This window comes from Canis aureus, chromosome 35 (assembly GCF_053574225.1).
Source record: "Canis aureus isolate CA01 chromosome 35, VMU_Caureus_v.1.0, whole genome shotgun sequence".
Taxonomy (NCBI): domain Eukaryota; kingdom Metazoa; phylum Chordata; class Mammalia; order Carnivora; family Canidae; genus Canis; species Canis aureus.
In genome coordinates, this window is record NC_135645.1 from 17250805 (window position 1) to 17263887 (window position 13083).

Consider the following 13083-nt stretch of genomic DNA (forward strand, 5'->3'; position numbering starts at 1 on the left):
CCCTGTTGTCTCTTTATCTGGATCCTGCTCCACCCATCACCCACTTTGGAATCATGAATGATTTGTCTAGTGTACCCAGGTTAGGTTTTGTTTTTGTGTTTTGGATGCTGCCTCTTGGGTTTGTTTCATGTACTTGACCTGATGCCTCTCAAGTTGACCTCACAGCTTGTGGTGGAGAGAAGAGAGTGGTACCCCCTTCCTTTGTCAAAGAATAGCTTCAGGGATGCCTGGGTGGGTAGCTCAGTGGTTGAGCGTCTGCCTTTGGCTCAGGTCATGATCCTGTGACCCTGGGATCAAGTCCCACATTGGGCTCCCTGCATGGAGCCTCCTTCTCCATCTGCCTGTGTCTCTGCCTCTCTCTCTGTGTCTCTCATGAATAAATAAATAGAATCTTTTTTTAAAAAAAGAATAGCTTCATCTGTAAGAAGGGCAGGCAGGCCCACATACACATTTTTGTTAGCTTCTTGGGTAAAAGGATTAGTAGGTACTGAGAATGTGAAGATACTAGTTGCCTGTCATAAGAAAACAGATCATAAAATAGTATCTACTTCATAGTTTTGCTGAGGATGGTCCTAAGAAGGCAAAAATTCTGAAATTCAGGTTAAAAAAATTTAGATTAATTCATGGTAAGGTGAGATAGGAAAAAAAAAAAAGAGTCCAGGAAAACAGAACTACACCCTTTCCTTCAAGTCTCTCTCTCTCTCATAGATAAATAAATTTTTAAAAAATAAAGAGAGAGAGAGAGAGAGAACGTGAGAGGGCCAAAGGGAGAGGAAGAGAATCTAGAGCAGACTCCTCTGAGTGTGGAGCCCAACTTGAGACTGATCTCATGACGCTGAGATCATGACCAGAGCCAAAATAAAGAGTTAGAGGCTTAACCAACTGAGCCACCCAGGTGCCCCCTCAAGTCTCCATTTCTTTTTTTTTTTTTTTTTTTTTAAGATTTTATTTATTTATTCATAGACACAGGCAGAGGGAGAAGCAGGCTCCATGCAGGGAGCCCGATGTGGGACTTGATCCCGGGTCTCCAGGATCACACCCCAGGCTGCAGGCGGCGCCAAACCACTGCGCCACTGGGGCTGCCCAAGTCTCCATTTCTTAAGGTCAATCTCCCCAAGGTCATGTTCTTCTCCATGTTTTCCTCTGCAGGTTTGCATCATGAACCTGGTCCAGGAAATAGTCCTGATCTACATACAAAGCCATGTTACTTGAATGAACTGGGTATTTTAAAATAAATTTCTTCCCCTTCAGATGCTAAGCTTTAAGTAGAGCCTACTGGCCAGTGACTTTTTTTTTTTTTTTTTTTTGCAGGTTTTTAAAAAAATTTATTTAAACAGAATTCCTAATGATTTTACAGTAAAATTTCAAGTAAGGAATTTTATGACAAGTGTGTGAAGAACTGCAACAACCTTAGGTTAATGTCTAGACTATCACTCTCACTTACCCAAAGGGCAGTTGATACAATGAGAATTGTAACCATCTAATGAGAACCAACATCTTCCACCACATTTTTCTCTTTGTTTTTATAATGCCTTGATGCTCTGAAGGAAAGACACTATTTTAAAAAGAGATAAGGATGGAAGGTATTCAAAGATTTCATCATCTTAATCTTATAAAGATGATCCCCTCCCCCAAAAAAGATTAAAGTCCTATTACATCTCTCTATGGATTTGAAGATGCACCAGGAAGATGGCCTGCTTCTTTGGTCTAAATCTTGAGAAAGAAAGGAAGAAAAAGAGGAAAAGAGATGAGTGGCAGCTGGTCCAAGATAAGAACAAGCTCTAATATGAATTCTCTTCTTTCTCTTCCCATCAGTGGCTTGTGAGTAGCTGCTCCTTCACTCTTTTTGTCAGAGACACAGAATATTCCACCTAGAGAAACACCTGCTGATACAGAACTGGGTTTAGATCACAAAGGCTAGGCCATGGGGGCAGGAGAATGGTTTAAGTGGGGCAAATAGCTCCTTTATTTTTCTTTCCCAAATGTGTTGGCACAAACTTAATGGAGAATTAAATGAGAAAGATAGTTTGTCTAAAATTAAATATGTGGCCGAGAGGCAAAACGAAGAGACCTAAAGGAAGGGTTAGCGCATTAAAGAAACAAGCTGAGTTCTGGAGGCAGCCTGCCTGCTCCACCTCCCCCCACTCCCCATTTATATTAGAATAACCTTTAAACATGAAAATGAAATACAGAAAAGTCCTGACATTTGAAATCAAACTAGGGTCTTATGCTTGCTAAAGAATCTAAATCATTAAAAGTGTGTGGACAAGGAATAGCTTTTTTAATACTTAGAGTTTGTTTCTGGGGCCAGCAGTAGGTGAGCAAAATTGGACATTCAAATAAAAGCCAGAAATACCAAGTTTTATCAGTAGGGTGACTGACAACATTGAGAAAGATATTTAGGTAGCCAGCATTTCTTGATGGAGACAGTACTGGAGTGAGACCATGTGTGGATTCCTGGGGCCTCCAACAAGCCATTTGCCCTCTGGGTCTTGGCCTCCTCTGCTCTCCAGAGAGGGGACAAATCTCTGAGGTCCTTCCCACCTCCATTTTTTTATGAGTCCATGAAACCTTCATAATGCAGGGAATGACACCTCAGTACCTCAAAAAGATTATTAATTATTTAGAAGCAACATTTATGGAACAAATTGTATTTGGTACAATTTTTTTACTCATGGCCAATGAGTAGAGTAGTATAGAGATTGCTCTCTATAGGCTTTATGTTGTCTTCCCTTGTTACTTTTTATCCCTACCCATGAATGGTTCTTCTTCATGTATAGAACAGTAGGCTAGTGATGGACTTCCTACCTAGAAGGACCTGAAAGTCTTTTTTCAGAATAAAAAAAGTTATATCCCTAATATCGTTGGTGATTCTTATGCATGGGCAGGTATGAAAACCACAGCCACTCACATGTCTTCTATGAGAGAAACTTCTCTATGGTCATCCTGAAAAGGCCAATGTCCAGCCATACTCTTCCTTCTTGCATTGATCTTTTGAGTTCCTTAGAGCCATAGAGTCCTTCATACTTCATTTATAAGACATAGCAAAAAGGTGACAGACTTGCATGCATGCTCGCTAATTTAAATCCTGCCTCCATCACTCACTTGCTGTACTACGCTTGATAAAACATTTGCTCCCAATAAGTCTTGAGTGTCCACATGACATGACATGAGATAACAAATGTAAGCACCTAGCACAGTGCCTGGCATGTTACATCCTTAGTACACACTTGCTCCTTTCACCTTGTGCATTTTTAGAAGTTTAGCTACATGGAACTAAACTTACTTCTTAGGGACTGGTTTCCATTCTGACCTAGAGGGAGGCTACATTCTTGTCCCAGACTCTTCAATCTCTTGCTTTTCAAGTCACGTTTAATTGGCCCTTCTAATGAGGGCTGAGAAAACAATTATCTATAAACTGTTATCTCAGAATGGGTAAAATCTTTAAAGTGCCCACAGGGAATGGACCCTCAAACTGTCAGTGCTACAGACCTTAAGATTTTCCTCATGCTGTTAACATGACAATGAGCCCTCATCCATTCATTTTCAGGCAAAAATCTTATAATTAGACTACACGCTTGGTCTCTGCTCCAGCACATATGGTCACTGTTTTTGCTCAGAAACATTATATTTCTATAACATTTACACTTCTAATGAGCATCATAAGAAATATAAAAAACTATACTATAGTGTGGGGCATATAAAAACTAACAACTCATTGATATAATTTAGATATTATGATCATTTAATATGTATTATTTAGAATAATATATATGAGATTATTAAGTAAAAATATATCCGGAACTCAATTTCTTTCTTTACCAAACTATCATCCCCCCATCCTCCCCCATGTTACCAGCCTGCTCTCGGCTGTCATTGTCACGTACCTGGATTATTATAGCAACCTCCTAAGTAGTCTCCCTGCTTCCAAGCTTGTCCCTCCACAATCTGTTCTCAGTAGAGCAGCTAGAGGGATCCAACTAATTCACAAGGGCAGATCACATCATTCCAAACCCCCAATGGGAGTGGCCTTCAGATCCTTACCTCATCTGCCCCTCTCCTCTCCCCTCCGTTTTCTCATCTCACGGATGCTACTCTTCCCTCATTCACACCATTTCAGCCATAATGGCCACTTGTCTCTTTCTAAAACACACCAGCCACTAGCCTTCCACAGGGACTTCTTTCTTGCTGTTCTATCTGCCTGGGATGCTTTGCCCCAGATGTCAACATGGCTGTTTCTCTCACCTCCTTCAAGCTGTTGCTCAATTGTCATCTTCTCAGTGAGGTCTTCCCAGCACCTGTTTAACATTGCAAATGTCCCCAACATACCCTAAAGCCTCTTTTCTGCTTGGATTTATCCCATGGTACTATCACCTTCTAACCTGCTCTGTTCTTGCTTATTTTGTTTATTCATTGACTCTCCCCATTAGAACACAAATCTCACAAGGCAGAGGTTTTTGGCTGCTTGGTTTATGAATATACACTTAAGACAGAGCCTGGCACACAGCCAGCACTCAACAACTATTTCCTGAATGAAGAGAGGAACTACAAAACTTGCCAATGATTATGTATCTCAATAGTGATGCAGCCAACGAAGGCTTCCTTAGTCTCTTTGCAGTCTTTCCCCTAGTCCATGTGTCCCTTCATTGTGTCATAAAGGTCATGAGAAGTTATTTTTTTTAATTAACCTTTGTATTAGTTTCCATGGGAACTCATATAACCCAACTGATGCTGCCATTTAAAAAAATGCTTTTGAAATTGGCTTTTAAGCAGTTTCTTGATCACACAAGAAAATCATTATGTTATCATATTATCATCACAGCTGGCTGATGGCTTTGTTTTGTGTTTTGTCCATTTTTTTAACCTAAGTGATATTTGCTTATCTATACTCTGGTTATCTGACTTGACTACAAAAGATTTCTGGCTCTTTTTGGAATTCAAAATATATTTTCCAAGAGTAGGATGATATGCCATCACTGAGAGCAAAATGGTTCTCAAAATGTGAATAGATCTTTAAGTATTTAAAGATCTAAACAAAACAAAAAGCATCTAAACTATTAGATCAAAATTTAAAGGCAAATAATAAGTTGAATTTATTTGTACAGTGTGACAAAGGTCTAAAAGGTAAAAGTTCAGAAGAATTTATAAGACTCCAAAGATGGGGGGGTTACCTGCATAGAAAATTTGCAAAGGTGCAAGTACAACTGAGTACTAATTAACAAACACCATAAAGAATCTTCAAAGTCACAGCTAATAGGAAAAACAAAGCTCATTGCAAATTAAAACAAAACTTAGAAATAATTCCACATATCAAATTTAAATATTCTTTTAAAACTCAATCATAAGATGGTAATAGTAGGGGAAGCAGGATAACAGATAACAAGAGAATTCTTTTATTTTTGTAACTTTTCTGTACATTTAAAATTAGTTCATAAAGTTAAAAAAAAAAAAAAGAATGGATATTCTGTTGTATTTCATTGCTCTGTCTATCCCTGCATTGGTTCCATACTCCTTTAATTACTATAGTGTTACAGTAGTCTTGATATCTGATATCTGCCTTCTTTGCAATTGTCTCAGCTTTTCTTTTTTTTTTTTTAAGATTTTATTTATTTATTCATGAGAGACACACAGAGAGAGGCAGAGACACAGGCAGAGGGAGAAGCAGGCTCCCTGCGGAGAGCCTGATGCAGGACTTGATCCCAGGACCCTGGAATCACCACCTGAGCCGAAGGCAGATGTTCAACCACTGAGCCACTCAGGAGCCCGTCTCCCCTATTCTTGACCCTCGGCCTCCCCATACAAAATGTAACAACAGCTTGTCAATTTCTGCAAAATCACTGCTGGGATTTTCCGTTGGAATTCCAATGAATTTATAGGGTCAGTTTGGGGAGAATTACCGTGCAAGGTAGAAGCCATACCAACAACATATTGTGCATATATCTTCCTCTGTTAATGCTCCCTGAGCTCCTCTCCCAGGTCTTTATATCAGGTAAAGCTGGGCCTGATCAGAGTTTGGGTCCCTCCAGACTTACTGTCTTGTCTGATGAGTGTACAGCCTATTTTTTCACTTGGAGTATTCCCTTCTGATAAAATTTTAATCTGGTGTGGAAAATAAAGCCTTTCTTCCTGTCTTCTAAACCAAGTCCCAGTTTAGCAGGCATATGTATCATGGTTTAGAGTAAATTGATGACTCTGCTTATACCAGTTTAGGAGTAGAGGATGTGGATTAATTCCAATGTAGTAGTCAAGTGCAGAAACCTAGCTCATTATTCTGTATGTTGGTAAATTGAACACCAATAAAAAATAAATTTATTATAAAAAACAAAAACAAAAAAAAATAAAAAAAAAATAAAAATGCCAAGGGGTAACCACTTTACAAAAAAAAAAAAAAAAGAAAAGAAAGAAAGAAACCTAGCTCAAAATAGCTGAAGTCGCAAAGGGAATCTACTCTTCACATAAACATGCAGGCAGCTAAATGTAGGGCTCAGAGGATGTAATCAGCTCCTGGACCTCTTATCTCTGCTTGTCTCTGTACATTCCCTATACATTCCTGAGGCTGGGATAGATGGCCACTAATGAATCTGACTTAAATTATTCTTACAGTTCTCATTCCAGAGGAGGAGGGTCTCTTTCTCTCCTTCACTGTCTCCCTCCCTCCCCCCTTAGAACCCATATAGCAAATCTGAGGGAAGAATGACTTTCCTGCTTGGGTCATTTCCTACATCAATCACTGGGGACAAAGCAGATGGAGGACTTGACTAGCCCTTTCTGAATTGATATATATTGAAGGGCAGGCTGTGTGGGGATGAGGGAGGGACCATCAACAGCCTCATCTGAATCCGAAAATAGGTTCCCTACAATGTGATTGCTGGATTGTATGATATTCTATTTTTAACTTTTTGAGGAACCTCTGTACTGTCTTCTACAGTGACTGCACCAGTTTGCATTCCCACCAACAGTGCATGAGGGTTCCCTCTTCTCCACATTCTTTTCAATACTTGTTTCTTGATTTTTTTATTTTAGTCATTCTGATAGGTATAAGGTGATATCTCATTGTGGTTTTGTTTTGCATTTCCCTGATGATGAGCAATGTTGAGCATCTTTTCATGTGTCTGTTGACTGGGTATTTACCCAAAGGATATGAAAACACTAATTTGAAGGGATATATGCACTTCTATATTTACTGCAGCATTATTTACGATAGCCAAATTATAGAAGCATCCCAAGTGTCCGTAGATGGGTGAATGGATAAAGAAGATGTGGTATGTATATATATTATATATATAATATAATATAATTATAATTAATAATAATATATAATATAATCATATAATATATACACACACAATGGAATCTTATTCAGCTATAAAAAAGGATGAAATCTTTCCATTTACAATAACATGGATGGGTTTAGAGAGTATAACGCTAAGCAAAATAAACCAGTCAGAGAAAGACAAATACCATGTGATTTCACTCACATGTGGAATTTAAGAAACAAAATAAATGAACAAAGTAGAAAAAGAGAGAGAGGGGCAAAGCAAACAACAGACTCTTAACTATAGAGAACAAACAGATGGTTACCACAGGAGAGGTGGGTGGGGGGATGGGTGAAATAGGTGATGAGGATTAAGGAGGGCACTTGTTGTGATGAGCACATGGTGTTGTATGGGAGTGTTGAATCGCTCACTAAATTGTGCACCTGAAACTAATATTACACTGTATGTTAACTGTTCTGGAATTTTTTTAAAAAAAATGAATGGGTTCCCTTCATCAGAGAGGTCTGTTTCAGAAGGGAAGAGAAACTGGGTAGAGGAGAATAGCATGTCACTGAAGTTTCTAACGTACTGGGCCTTACTCACTACACGCCTAGCGGTGTCCAACCTTTAGAGAGCTAAGTATCAGACAAAGTAAGGTTAAACACCTTTTATTAAGTGTCATAGAAACAAAAACTTACAGTATCTATGCAACTATTAGGCACTGCCTGGAAAGTAAGAAAAGTTTATTGTCTAAAACTACTGTAGAAATCCTTTTCTATTTAGGATTTTAATCTGTAAGTGCTTAGGACGATTTCCACTGGTGATGTGATCCCTGGAAGACACTTTCCCCCTGCTGGCTTTTCCCTTGCTGGCTGAAAAAGGTGCTCCTAGCAGGTTACTACTAACCACTGCTCTAGGCATTAGGCAAGCCCTCTACCACTTTGGTGACCACAAGCAGGCTGCATATTACAATCTTCTGGGAAACTGTTTAAAATTGCTTTGCCCAGGCTTCAGATCTCTGCGATGGGGACCCAGGCTTCAGTATATTAAAGCTCTGCAGGTGATTCCATTGTGGAGCCAAGGCAGGTACTGCTGACCCAGTTGGTCGGCAACCTGCATGCGACTCCTCCTAGACAGGCCTTCCTTCACTACCTGGGTCTTAAAACACAAGGAACTAAGACTTAACATGACCTTACAAAAAATGGACAAGAAAGGAGCTCTGCCTCAGTTGGCTGTAGGCCATGAATTCCGAAGAAGTTCCTGGGCTAGATGGTATTTACGGTATATTTTAAAAATTGAAAAAAATCATAAAAATCTAGATTTTTTTCAGTCTTCTCTCGAAAAGTTGGAAGGTTGGGAAAATACTGGGCAGCAACCAGTCAGCTGCTGTTGAGTAGCAGCTGCCCTCTCTGGGCAAGAAATGTGCTTTTCAGTTTGTCCTGGTTTTTTACCACTCTATGAATATATGCAGTTTCACTAATCAAAACCATCTGCCTAGCGTTTTCCGGCATTTGAGTGTACGGCTGCTTCTAACTGCTGCACCTCCCTGTAACCCGGGCAAAAATAAGTCCCTATATAATATAGCCTAATTCATTACAACTGGGTTCCCCATTGGGAGAAATGCCTTATAGTAAAAAGGTGTTAACAACTTGTTAACAAGTTGACAAAGTATTTATTATCCTGACCTTTTCCCCTGCACAGAAATCTTTCTTGAGTGACTGTCAGGATAGGTCATAGAGACACTAGGTTCCCTATAGATATAGGGACACAGCGATGAACGTATGCTCGTAGATAAGATGCATATCATACCTCTACCAAGTCTTCCCATGACTATCAAAGGGCCATAAAAGGTGCACACGCCAATCTCAATGCTTCTCTTCACTAAGGCAAAATTAGTACCTTGAAAGGGAATTGATTCAACTCAATTTAATTCAGCAGCAACTAATAGCATTTGTGCAGGACGTTCCAATTAAAAAAAGAGCCTTTCACTTGTCATTTGATCCCCATAGAAGCTATATGAAGAAGGTTTTATTATGATTTGCGATATAATGCTTTATAAAAAAATATATATATATATATTTGGTCATTTGGATGACCTAAAGATATTTCTCAGGTAGATTTGGTCTTCGTTCACAGTCCCTGAAAATACTTCAGAGCCACAAAGGGGAAATGGATGTCTTGGTATTTAAAAAGGCAACTTTGGATCCCACTCAAGGGCAGGGTCTGGTTGCCAGGAGGACTAACTGTATGCTTAAGGGGTTAGAACTTTTATTTCTCCGCCCTCCCCGCCCATGCCCCACGCCCAGGGAGGGGAAGAAGGCTGGAGACTGAATCAGCCAATGGCCAGTGATTTAGTCATGGCTATTTAGTGGAGTCCCCATATAAACCCAAGAAGACACCATTTTGGTGCTTTTACAGAGAGCTTCATGCTTGAGGAACCAGAACACTCCCACGTGTCACCAGTTGGGCCCCAAGCTCCACCAGGACTGAAGCTCCTTTGTGAAACACTTGCCCCACGTATCTCTTCATTGGACTGTTGAAGCTGGTAAAGGTAAGCAAGCATTTCCCTAGTTCTAAGCTGCTCTAGCAGGTTAACTGAACCTAAGAAGTGGTCGTTGAAATCTCCCGTGTGTAAGCAGTCAGGGAATAGCCTGGGGCTCACAATTGGGATCTGAAGAGGGGTGAGGGCAGCTTTGTAGGACTGAGCCCTTACCCTGTGGAATCTGATGCTCTCTCCAGCTAGGTCAAAATTGCCTTGAATTTAAAAACGTATCTATATGAAGGAATGATACTGAGGAAACAAGAATGAACGATACTTCAATACACACTTGGAATAATAGTCGTAACAATTTTTTTCAGGCTTCTTCCCCTCTTGGGACACTGATCCTAATTAGAATTGCTTTTCTCTGTCTAGTTATTTGTAGGCTTATTGATCTGCCCTCCACAGAGTGAATCTCACCACTGTCCCTGTGTTCTCAGTTCATTTGGTGAAAAACATTGTGCCAAGCAGAGCGAGGGGTCCACTCATTTGACTTCCCCCAAATAGCTCCAGCATCCCACATTGCCCAAGATGATTACAGGCAGTTTGGTACAGTAGCGGCTATCTTCATTTGAAGTCCAAAGACTAGGATTTTATTCCTAGCCCTGCCCCCTACTCTGTGGCCTCAAAAGGCAACGTAAATAAGGAATAGGAAATGAGCAAGACCAATGAATGCGACTTTCTGTGGCCCCCTCACTACCAACCAGCCTGTACTCCTGAAATACCAACCTCACCAAATAGCCTACTATTTTAACTTTTACAGCTTGTTCTACTTCTTTCCCCAGCACTGTAAGACAATAAATATTATATGCATCGGGGACCAGGCAGATGTGGACAAAGGCATGTGTGTGCCCGCTTTGGTGATGTGTTTTAGTTGAAATGGTTGTGACAGCCAGGCTCTGAGGCAGGGCACAACTTGCCACTGTTCGGTGACTTAAAGTGACTGCAGTTGATTTTTAAAAGGATTGCATTTAGGCTGTTCTGCTCTGGTGAGCAGTTCATTAGGCTTGGGATGCCTGTGAGAATTGGACTCTGACTTGGTGGAAACCTTGTATAAAACCAACAACATCCTTGCTGATCCAGACACCTACATGATATTTATCAGGAGAATTCTTAAGTTGATTGGGCTCAGCATTTTGTTATCACTTCTAAATATTTGTATGTTGAATTAATTTTGCTTTCTGTTAGTAAGTTTTCCTCTCCTAAGGGGAGGAGATTTTTGTTTTCGATGAGTAATTTCTGATTTACTTCCTGTCTTCTATTGATAAGTGTCACAAAAAGTGAATCCACATAGAGGGCCACTACTACATGTTGCTACAGACTCTAGGGAGTGTGTGTGTGTGTGTGTATGTGTAGACATGTGTATAAAATGTTCATACATAGTGGCTCAGTGGTTGAGCATCTGCCTTTGGCTCAGGTCATGATCCTGGGGTCCTGGGATCGAGCCCCACATTGGGGTCCCCACCAGGATCCTGCATGTCCCTCTGCCTATGTCTCTGCCTCTCTCTGTGTCTCTCATAAATAAATAAAATATTTTAAAAAAATGTTCATACATAGATATGACTCAGTCCACACCATTGGGTGTGTAGGGAGCAACACCATTATTTTTCTATAACTGACCTTAAATTCCATTCGGGATTGCCATTCTTCTGCTAATGGAAATGCAAACTCAATTCATGAGCTCTCTTCCATTCTCTCTTTCACCTGTCTAGAAAACTTGTTGAGTGTCCGTGTATAGGAGGTTGTCACATCTCCAGTTGACTTATGTAGTAATCAGGGATAATCATAAAAATATATTAAAAATATCTAAAAATCAAAATGGCACAGGCACAAGAAATCAAAATGGATGTCTATAGTAACTAATTAATACAAGTGAACAGCACATTCTGATGACCTTGCCCTTCTGGTCTTCAACTGTTGCTTCACCCAAGCCACAACTATGGCATTCTATTCCCACAGCAAAATCTCTTCAAGTCTCTGTGCCACATCCAAGTGCTTTCCAGGAGCATTAACTATATTGTACTACTTTCATCTGACTTTTGGCCATGGAGACTATGTCTTCTCTACTGCTCCTTAGGTCAAGGGGGAGATTATGGGCCTTGAGATCTTCCTAGATTCTACTCAAGAATTAGATGGGGAAGAAGGTTGATGTCAGAGGGCTACACTCCTCTTGATTTTCCCTTCTTATCCAGGTTTAAGTTGGGTTTGGACCAGGTTACAGGTTAGGATCAGGTACGTAAAATGGCCAGAACACAGACAATTTTCAGAAATCTTCTAGTTTTATTATTTTATATTAAGTTTTTGCCTCTGAAAGAATCTAAAGAATATTTAATAGGGAGTACTGTAGCCTGGCTTTTCATATATATTCCCCAAATCCTGTTTAGGACAAAAATTGAATGGTTTGGAGTCCTTCAAGGATCTTTGCCTTTGTTGTTGACAACCAGGGGTCATTTTTCTAAAGTTTTGTTGTTTCATATCCACCGAGGCAACAAATGTTGCAGGAGAAGGTTCACAGTATAATAAAGGATATCAGGAATGGGTGCCTTCTCTTCTGGCCTCTTCAGTCTTGGCCACAGAAATGAGATGATGAAGGAGATGTCATTGTTCAGAAAGTGTCACAGTAAGATGCACATGTTGTGCTGCTGCTGTGACCGTAAGGCCTACCACCTTCCAAAGTGGACCTATGGCAAATGTGCAAGCGGAAGAGAAAGTGTCACTGGAGTGCCAAGGCTAAAAGACAAAATACCACTGGGACTGGTCGTGTGAGGCACCTAAAAATTATATGCCACAGATTCCCTGAAGGAACACCTCAGCCTAAGAGGGCAGCTGTCATGGCATCCAGTTCATCTTAAGGATTTCAACAATGAGTCGCACAATAAGTGTTATGGTTTAAAAAGAAGAAGAATGTCAAGAATGTCAAACTTCCTGGCTACTGTATATTTAAATATCCACCATCTATGCTTTAGACTTCTGACCCATCTGTCAAGTCTGTACATGGACATCTCAAGCACAAGAACAGTCTTCCTTCTTGAGAGCCCACCCATCTTTGGGCCACACTGTTGGGAAATTCTTTGTTATAATGGTCTGAAATCCGTCTCTGTATTACTTTCCTAAGGTTTTTTTTTTTTTTTTTTTAAGATTGTATTAATTTAAAAAAAAAGAAAAAAAAAAGATTGTATTAATTTACTCATGAGAGACAAGGAGAGATGTGGAGACACAGGCAGAGGGAGAAGCAGGTTCCTTGTGGGGAACCCAATGCGGAACTCAATCCCAGGACCCCGGGATCAC